This window comes from Schistocerca piceifrons, chromosome 5 (assembly GCF_021461385.2).
Source record: "Schistocerca piceifrons isolate TAMUIC-IGC-003096 chromosome 5, iqSchPice1.1, whole genome shotgun sequence".
Lineage (NCBI taxonomy): Eukaryota > Metazoa > Arthropoda > Insecta > Orthoptera > Acrididae > Schistocerca > Schistocerca piceifrons.
The window spans coordinates 250,141,531-250,150,334 of NC_060142.1; the positions used below are offsets into that span (position 1 = coordinate 250,141,531).

Genomic DNA, 8,804 nt, shown 5'->3' on the forward strand with positions numbered 1-8,804 from the left:
CAATTTGACACCCGTTATTGATTTTCCTACTCGGGTGGTAAAGGATAGCAGCTCACTGATAGATAACTTCTTTATAGACCAAGATAAGTTTAACCAGATAAATGCTCAGCCTGTTGAGAATGGTCTTTCTGATCATGGTGCACAGCTAGTTACAATATATGACATAGCTCCATTCAGCAATACTAAACAGTCCTCCAAAGTAGTACGTTCAGTCAACGATTTAACAATTGCAAATTTCAGGGAAAGCCTACAGCAGTTACTGGGATGAGGTGTACCGTGAACCTGACGCCAATTTAAAATATAATTTATTTCATGACTTTTTTGTAAATGCATTTGAAAACTGCTTCCCCAAGAAAATAGTTAAATATACTCGTAAGAAACCTTGTAACAAACCATGGCTTACTAAGGGTATAAAAATATCTTGTAACCGGAAAAGGGAAATGTATCTGACAGCAAGAAAGAGTAGTGACCCAGAAACTATCAAAAATTATAAAAACTACTGTGTTATATTAAGAAAAGTTACTAAAAAATCCAGGAGTATGTGTATCATGTCTGAAATCAGCAACTCTGATAATAAAATTAAAACAATTTGGAATATTATTAAAAGAGAAACAGGTCAACCAAGAGCAGAGGAAGACAGTATTACCATCAAATTGAATGAAAACTTTACAAACAAAAAGTCAGAAGTTGAAAATATTTTTAATAATCATTTTCTAAATGTTGTGGATATAGTAGGATCCAGGTGTTCATTAGAAGATGCTAGGCTGTTAATGGAAGAGGCCATACCTATGCAATTTGATACAATTGAAATCTCACCCACTTCTCCCTCTGAAATTAGGAAAATAATAAACTTGCTTAAAAGCAAAAACTCACATGGAATTGAAACTTCCTGGCAGATTAAAACTGTGTGCCCGACCGAGACTCGAACTCGGGGCCTTTGCCTTTCGCGGGCAAGTGCTCTACCAACTTAGCTACCGAAGCACGACTCACGCCCGGTACTCACAGCTTTACTTCTGCCAGTACCTCGTCTCCTACCTTCCAAACTTTACAGAAGCTCTCCTGCGAACCTTGCAGAACTAGCACTCCTGAAAGAAAGGATATTGCGGAGACATGGCTTAGCCACAGCCTGGGGGACGTTTCCAGAATTCTGGACTCACATGGAATTGATGGCATTTCCAGCAAAATACTAAAAGCTTGTTCTCAACAGATAAGTAAGATTCTCAGCCACCTGTGTAATAGCTCTCTGGAACAGGGCATTTTCCCTGATAGACTGAAATATGCTATTGTTATACCTTTGCATAAAAAGGGGGATAGATCTGATGTCAACAATTACCGTCCAATCTCCCTTCTAACAGCTTTATCCAAAATTTTTGAGAAAGTAATGTATTCAAGAGTAGCTTCACATATCTGTAAAAATGAAGTACTAGCAAAATGTCAGTTTGGTTTCCAGAAAGGTTTTTCAACAGAAAATGCCATATATGCTTTCACCAGTCAAATTTTGAATGATCTGAATAACCGAACACCACCCATTGGGATTTTTTGTGATCTCTCAAAGGCTTTTGATTGTGTAAATCATGAAATTCTGCTAGACAAGCTCAAGTATTGTGGCATGAGTGGGACAGTGCACAAATGGTTTAATTCGTACCTAACTGAAAGAGTGCAGAAAGTTGAAATAAGTAGTTCTCGTAACACGCAAAGATCAGCACTTTCCTCAAACTGGGGAACTATCAAGAATGGGGTTCCACAAGGGTCAGTCTTGGGTCCTTTGTTGTTCTTATTATATATTAATGACTTGCCATTCTATATTCATGAAGAGGCAAAGTTAGTTCTCTTCGCTGATGATACAAGTATAGTAATCACACATGAGAAACAAGAATTAACTGATGAAATTGTTAATACTGTCTTTCAGAAAATTATCAAGTGGTTCCTTGTAAATGGACTCTCACTGAATTTTGATAAGACACAGTACATACAGTTCCATACAGTGAATGGTATGACGCCATTAATAAATATAGACCTTAATCAGAAGCATATAGCTAAGGTAGAATATTCCAAATTTTTAGGTATGTCCATTGATGAGAGATTAAATTGGAAGAAACACATTGATGATCTGCTGAAACGTTTGAGTTCAGCTACTTATGCAATAAGGGTCATTGCAAATTTTGGTGATAAACATCTTAGTAAATTAGCTTACTACGCCTATTTTCACTCATTGCTTTCATATGGCATCATATTTTGGGGTAATTCATCACTGAGGAATAAAGTATTTATTGCACAAAAGCGTGTAATCAGAATAATAGCTGGAGTCCACCCAAGATCATCCTGCAGACATTTATTTAAGGATCTAGGGATATTCACAGTAGCTTCTCAGTATATACACTCCTGGAAATTGAAATAAGAACACCGTGAATTCATTGTCCCAGGAAGGGGAAACTTTATTGACACATTCCTGGGGTCAGATACATCACATGATCACACTGACAGAACCACAGCACATAGACACAGGCAACAGAGCATGCACAATGTCGGCACTAGTACAGTGTATATCCACCTTTCGCAGCAATGCAGGCTGCTATTCTCCCATGGAGACGATCGTAGAGATGCTGGATGTAGTCCTGTGGAACGGCTTGCCATGCCATTTCCACCTGGCGCCTCAGTTGGACCAGCGTTCGTGCTGGACGTGCAGACCGCGTGAGACGACGCTTCATCCAGTCCCAAACATGCTCAATGGGGGACAGATCCGGAGATCTTGCTGGCCAGGATAGTTGACTTACACCTTCTAGAGCACGTTGGGTGGCACGGGATACATGCGGACGTGCATTGTCCTGTTGGAACAGCAAGTTCCCTTACCGGTCGAGGAATGGTAGAACGATGGGTTCGATGACGGTTTGGATGTACCGTACTCTATTCAGTGTCCCCTCGACGATCACCAGTGGTGTACGGCCAGTGTAGGAGATCACTCCCCACACCATGATGCCGGGTGTTGGCCCTGTGTGCCTCGGTCGTATGCAGTCCTGATTGTGGCGCTCACCTGCACGGCGCCAAACACGCATACGACCATCATTGGCACCAAGGCAGAAGCGACTCTCATCGCTGAAGACGACACGTCTCCATTCGTCCCTCCATTCACGCCTGTCGCGACACCACTGGAGGCGGGCTGCACGATGTTGGGGCGTGAGCGGAAGACGGCCTAACGGTGTGCGGGACCGTAGCCCAGCTTCATGGAGACGGTTGCGAATGGTCCTCGCCGATACCCCAGGAGCAACAGTGTCCCTAATTTGCTGGGAAGTGGCGGTGCGTTCCCCTACGGCACTGCGTAGGACCCTACGGTCTTGGCGTGCATCCGTGCGTCGCTGCGGTCTGGTCCCAGGTCGACGGGCACGTGCACCTTCCGCCGACCACTGGCGACAACATCGATGTACTGTGGACACCTCACGCCCCATGTGTTGAGCAATTCGGCGGTACGTCCACCCGGCCTCCCGCATGCCCACTATACGCCCTCGCTCAAAGTCCGTCAACTGCACATACGGTTCACGTCCACGCTGTCGCGGCATGCTACCAGTGTTAAAGACTGCGATGGAGCTCCGTATGCCACGGCAAACTGGCTGACACTGACGGCGGCGGTGCACAAATACTGCGCAGCTAGCGCCATTCGACGGCCAACACCGCGGTTCCTGGTGTGTCCGCTGTGCCGTGCGTGTGATCATTGCTTGTACAGCCCTCTCGCAGTGTCCGGAGCAAGTATGGTGGGTCTGACACACCGGTGTCAATGTGTTCTTTTTTCCATTTCCAGGAGTGTATACTCTCTTATGAAATTTGTTATTAACAACCAAACCCAATTCAAAAGTAATAGCAGTGTGCATAACTACAATACTAGGAGAAAGGATGATCTTCACTATTCAAGATTAAATCTAACTTTGGCACAGAAAGGGGTGAATTATACTGGCACTAAAGTCTTTGGTCACTTACCAAATAGTATCAAAAGTCTGACAGATAACCAACAAGTATTTAAGAAGAAATTAAAAGAATTTCTGAATGACAACTCCTTCTACTCCATAGAGGAATTTTTAGATAGAAATTAAGAAAAAAAAAGAAAAATATTAAAAAAAATAAAAAGTAAAGAAAAACAAAAAAACACAAAAAAATAAAGTTGTTATATTAACTTAAGTATGTTGTTAAATTAACCTAATTATGTCATGTATTGGAAAATTCGACTCGTTCCACATCATTACGAAATATCGTATTCATGATCCATTGAACTAGTATTAATCTAATCTAATCTAATCTAAACAAGTTAATGGGGAAAAATCAACATACACCACAGATGCTGGTCACAGGACTTCTTGATCTGATATGAACAGCTGAAAATCAAAAATCCTCCTATCTGCTACATACAGTGTGTGTCAGCACCTAAAACATAACCTCCTCTTTTATATTCATGTTGTGTTACTTTAGGTGATTTGCTTATGTGGTGACACTATTACTCCTTCTCACAGTATGAAAGCATGCATGCACCACAGAACAAACAGTGTAACCTAAAGCTGTCTTACCCAGTTACCTTTTCTTTCAGTTTGAAAAACCTCCACAATGCTTCACATATGGGAAAAAGACTGTCTAGACTGTGCACTTACCACTGTGCTCTCCACACTCAAACTAGTGCAGCAGCAGAGAACAGTGTAAAGGTGGACTCATAAAACATTTATTCATTGCTCAGCAGTCCAGGGCTACTGCACCACTACACATACATTTCTGCATGTTGCCAGTTTAATAAGATTTGCCAACAGCAGATACACCATGAATGTTTTATGCACTAATGACTACAATAATTGAATTGACAAATATTCTGTTAGTCAGCTTCATGGTGGTAGTCTCCTTCATAGAGTTAACAATTTTCTTGAATGTCTTTTCTATTTCTAAGAATTAACATTTGTCCTTTTTTAGCACACAAAGTGTTTCTACAAACTTGAGATGATGTTAATTACGTCTATAGAATGGATTTGTACTTTATCACTTGACAAGCTCTCAGAAAAATGTTGAAATTACTTGAAGTTTTAAGAGTGGTCATTAAACAGGTTTCACAATGTATATTTCAGTGAACTGCATCTCTAGTCATTGAATGAATAATGGTATGTAGACACTGTGAAGCTAAACATATAAGTCATTACATAATTTCAATTATTTTTTAGTCGTGTATATCAAGCCAGAAGTGCTCGTTTTCCTTGATCCAGTGGATTCTGTAATTGCATGTCACTGAAGCCATAATAACCAATACTATCATTTTTAAATAAATACAAATTTATTAACAATGATATCTCATTGATAAGTCAGGACAACACTGACTGTGGCTGGAGTGCATTAATTTACAATAACAACATAACAATAAAATTAACTCTATAATAATATCAAAGGTACAAACCAGTGTTGATGCTAGTTTTGTACCACTGAGTTGCAAGCTGGGCAACCATTTTTCTATAACTAAAAAAGAAATTATCCATAAAGTATAATGGATGTTCTTTACAGTCACTCAACATTTTTGCTTTAAACAGAGCTCCAAACATAGGGGCTCGACACCTGCCACTGGAAAACTGTCTTGTGTCTTAGTAAGTCAACATCTTGTCCTGTTTAGACTGTCCTTACTCTGCGTGTTGCGATAGTGAATTTGATGTCTGATGGTGTATGTAGAGCCGTATCTCTTAGTTAAGCAAATGGGTACCGGTTTACAGTGGACCATGTTTTTGCTATGAGTAATGATCTTCATTCCTTTCTACTGTAACACCAACACATTCACGCTTTCCTCAGAAGGCACAGGATACTGGAAAGCTTTCTGCAAACATTAAGTACAGTGTATTCTTTCCAGATTAATTTACTGTTGATGAAGGAGCCTGGAAGATTAACAGCTCCACCATTACCCACTGCTCCAGTATCATTATACCACATTGTCTTCAGCATTCTATTTTCATTTATTTTTGCATCTTATTTTCACTGGCCTCACTGAGCAGAACATCTGGTGGTAGCACAGCCTACAAATTGCTCTCCTCATCCGTGAACAATATTGTGTTCTCTGAAAACTGTACAATATATTTATTTGAACTCAGATCCTGGATTCTTGTGGCACATCGTCTTGCAAATTTTCTTCGCATTAGAGTGCTCCTTGTATGGATATGACTTGACATGTGTTGGGCTACATAAGTTTGAGAGTTGCCAGGACAGGTTTTCCAGTTCTGTGGGATTTTAATTTAATTAGAAGGTCCTCGTGTATGATTCAGTCAAAGGGAGCTTACTAAAATCAAATACCAGTGCAGCAGATTCTCTTTCTCCAATTAAGCTTTTTTTCCATGGTTGTAATAGAGTCAAGTCCCACGGCTATAATGAACTTTTCCCTCAGAAAACTGGGTAGGGGGACTTGAGAGGAGCGACATGCAGTTCAACATGGTCCCAGATCCACAATGCAACTTGGCATTTTCCATGTTAAAAATATTGTCCAAGGTGAAAGAATTGGTAAGAAACAGCTCACTCACCTGAGATCAAATTCCAGACCTTTGTATCTGTAGCCTGGCACTTAAGCACTAGGCCACCAAGCCACTCAAAGTGACTAAACTGAAAAATTCGATACCTCTTCACCAACTCACAATCACCTTTGAACCAATCTTATACCACAAGCTACACTACAGGTCAATATGTTAGCACATATAATATTCCTTATTCATATTTGTTGACAACACCAACTCAAAAACAAACTGCTGCCATCAAACCTAATCTCTACCTCAAACTAAGCTACTGATCTGCTTGCCACTACAACCCACATTAAAAAAATTTGGTATAGAAGAAAAAAAAAAAAAAATACTGTCAGTGTTATGTTATCTTTCTGTCTGCACTTGTGTGATGCCACACACCACACATCACTACGATATGGGACAATAAGAGATCTGAAGTCGGAAGGTTTTGTATGCTGCACAGCTGAAGATAACCGGAAGGCATTCAAAATATATAATGTTTTAATACTGTTTTACGTAATCTTGTAGCTTTATTAATATAAAAGCATTTTAGATTTTAGTTGTGAAAGTGTCAAGATAACTTCTATGAGTAGCAATGTACAGTAAACATGATGTCCATCCTTGTACATTGCGGATAGCAACTCATACACAAACCGCCTTTTCTCACGAAGTACACATATTCCAACAGTTCAAAATGGAGTGCCCTCAGTTTCTTTATTTATAACGTAGGCTCATTATTTTTTAATTTCTTTTAGATCAGCTAATTGTAACATTTTGCTTTTTTGTGGCATTAGCCCAAAGTAACTTTGTTAGTTTCTTTAAAGAAAGACAATATTACGCTTAGCCACATAAATATCTGAAATCGCGCTCAAACTTAAAATATTGTACACAAACATAAAAAAAAATCTGTGTCAACATAACAAATAACTAAACAGCCCTTCATAACAGTAATATTAAAGAAAACAAAAAAATACTAGATGCTTCGAAATATAAAAAAAATTCATTACTTAATACGTACCTACTACAACAAGCGTTCAAATATTAATTACCGTCCGTGTAAACAATTACTATAAACATTACTTAACACACATCTTTGGTAACCTTTAACAGGTGAACAAAGTTATAACAGTACAATCAACAGTTGAAGTCGCTGACTAGACTAATGCACAACGATATCGCTGCGCAAATCTCTACGTAATACATGTATAAAGTAGCCTAGTTTACACGACGACATTGGGTTGCGCGACTCGTTGCGTGGAATGAGTTCCACACAAATGGTTTCATATTTGACTGTAGACACGGCGAAACCGGTGTATACTGCATTTCGTCGTTTTGTTGGTCCCTGGGTCGTGTCTGAAACGAAAGCTTTGGCAGCTGCACGTCGCACGAGTTGTGATGGACTTACAGTTTGTTGCTTGGAATCGGTGCATAACAAAAAAATAAGAAACGTGTTTCGATTCGTGACTGGATGAAGAAGACGTCAGTTCAGTTGCTCAGCGTCCTTGCTGAAATAATTTATAACGTAAGATCCCAGAAGTTCTCTTAAGTATCTTACAATGTCACCAGAACTGTACGCGTTTCTTCTAAATAGAGTTAATTATTCGATAAGGAATAAAGGTACTGTAATGCATGACGCACTGTCGCGAGAACTGAAATTATAAATCATATTGCGAGCATTACAGTCGAGAACACTTGGCAGGCTATAAGATACGGTTTTAATTGGTGATGACGCTATTTCATTAACATCAATAATTATTAACATTAAAACTAATGATTATTAACATTAGCAACAATAATTGAAACTTCCTGGCAGCAACAATTATTCGAAGTAGGCCGCATTAAGAATAAAATGGTTTGCAAACTACACTCTTGAAGACAGATCTGTACAGTGGCAATATTTCAAAATTCTAACATATATTAATGGGGAGCACTGCAGCGACGTTTTAAATAGATGAATACTGAATAAAGAATGCAGCATCTTTAATTTGTATAGCCTTCCCTCCTGCCAACAATATTCCTTAACAAAGAGTTGGCCAACTCGAACAATGGGATTTTAGTCTCGTAGACGAGGGCATTGCCACAGCTAGAATTGCACTTGCTTGTATTTTTCTTGATTCAGTTGTATATGAGCTCCTAACTCAATAAATTTTGCCCTGCACCTCAGATATTGGCAAACCATCTATGTTATAATCAAAATATCCACGGGTGTACTGTCGGTCTGCAGTATCCAACGGGCACAATATTTCGGCGATCATACATGTCACCATCATCAGGTGAACTGACGGACTGAGCTCCTGTGAACGTGCCGGT

General features: G+C 39.6%; 1 protein-coding gene across 1 annotated transcript in view; it reads right to left on the minus strand.

Annotated features, from left to right (window-relative positions):
* Positions 1–7,665, minus strand: part of LOC124798487 (pre-mRNA-splicing factor ATP-dependent RNA helicase DHX16) — a 135,735-nt gene extending 128,070 nt beyond the window's left edge. The window contains exon 1 of the mRNA XM_047261925.1: positions 7,513–7,665. The gene's annotated coding sequence lies outside the window, so the exon portion shown is untranslated. The remainder of the gene's footprint in view (positions 1–7,512) is intronic.
* Between the last annotated feature and the right edge of the window lie 1,139 nt (positions 7,666–8,804).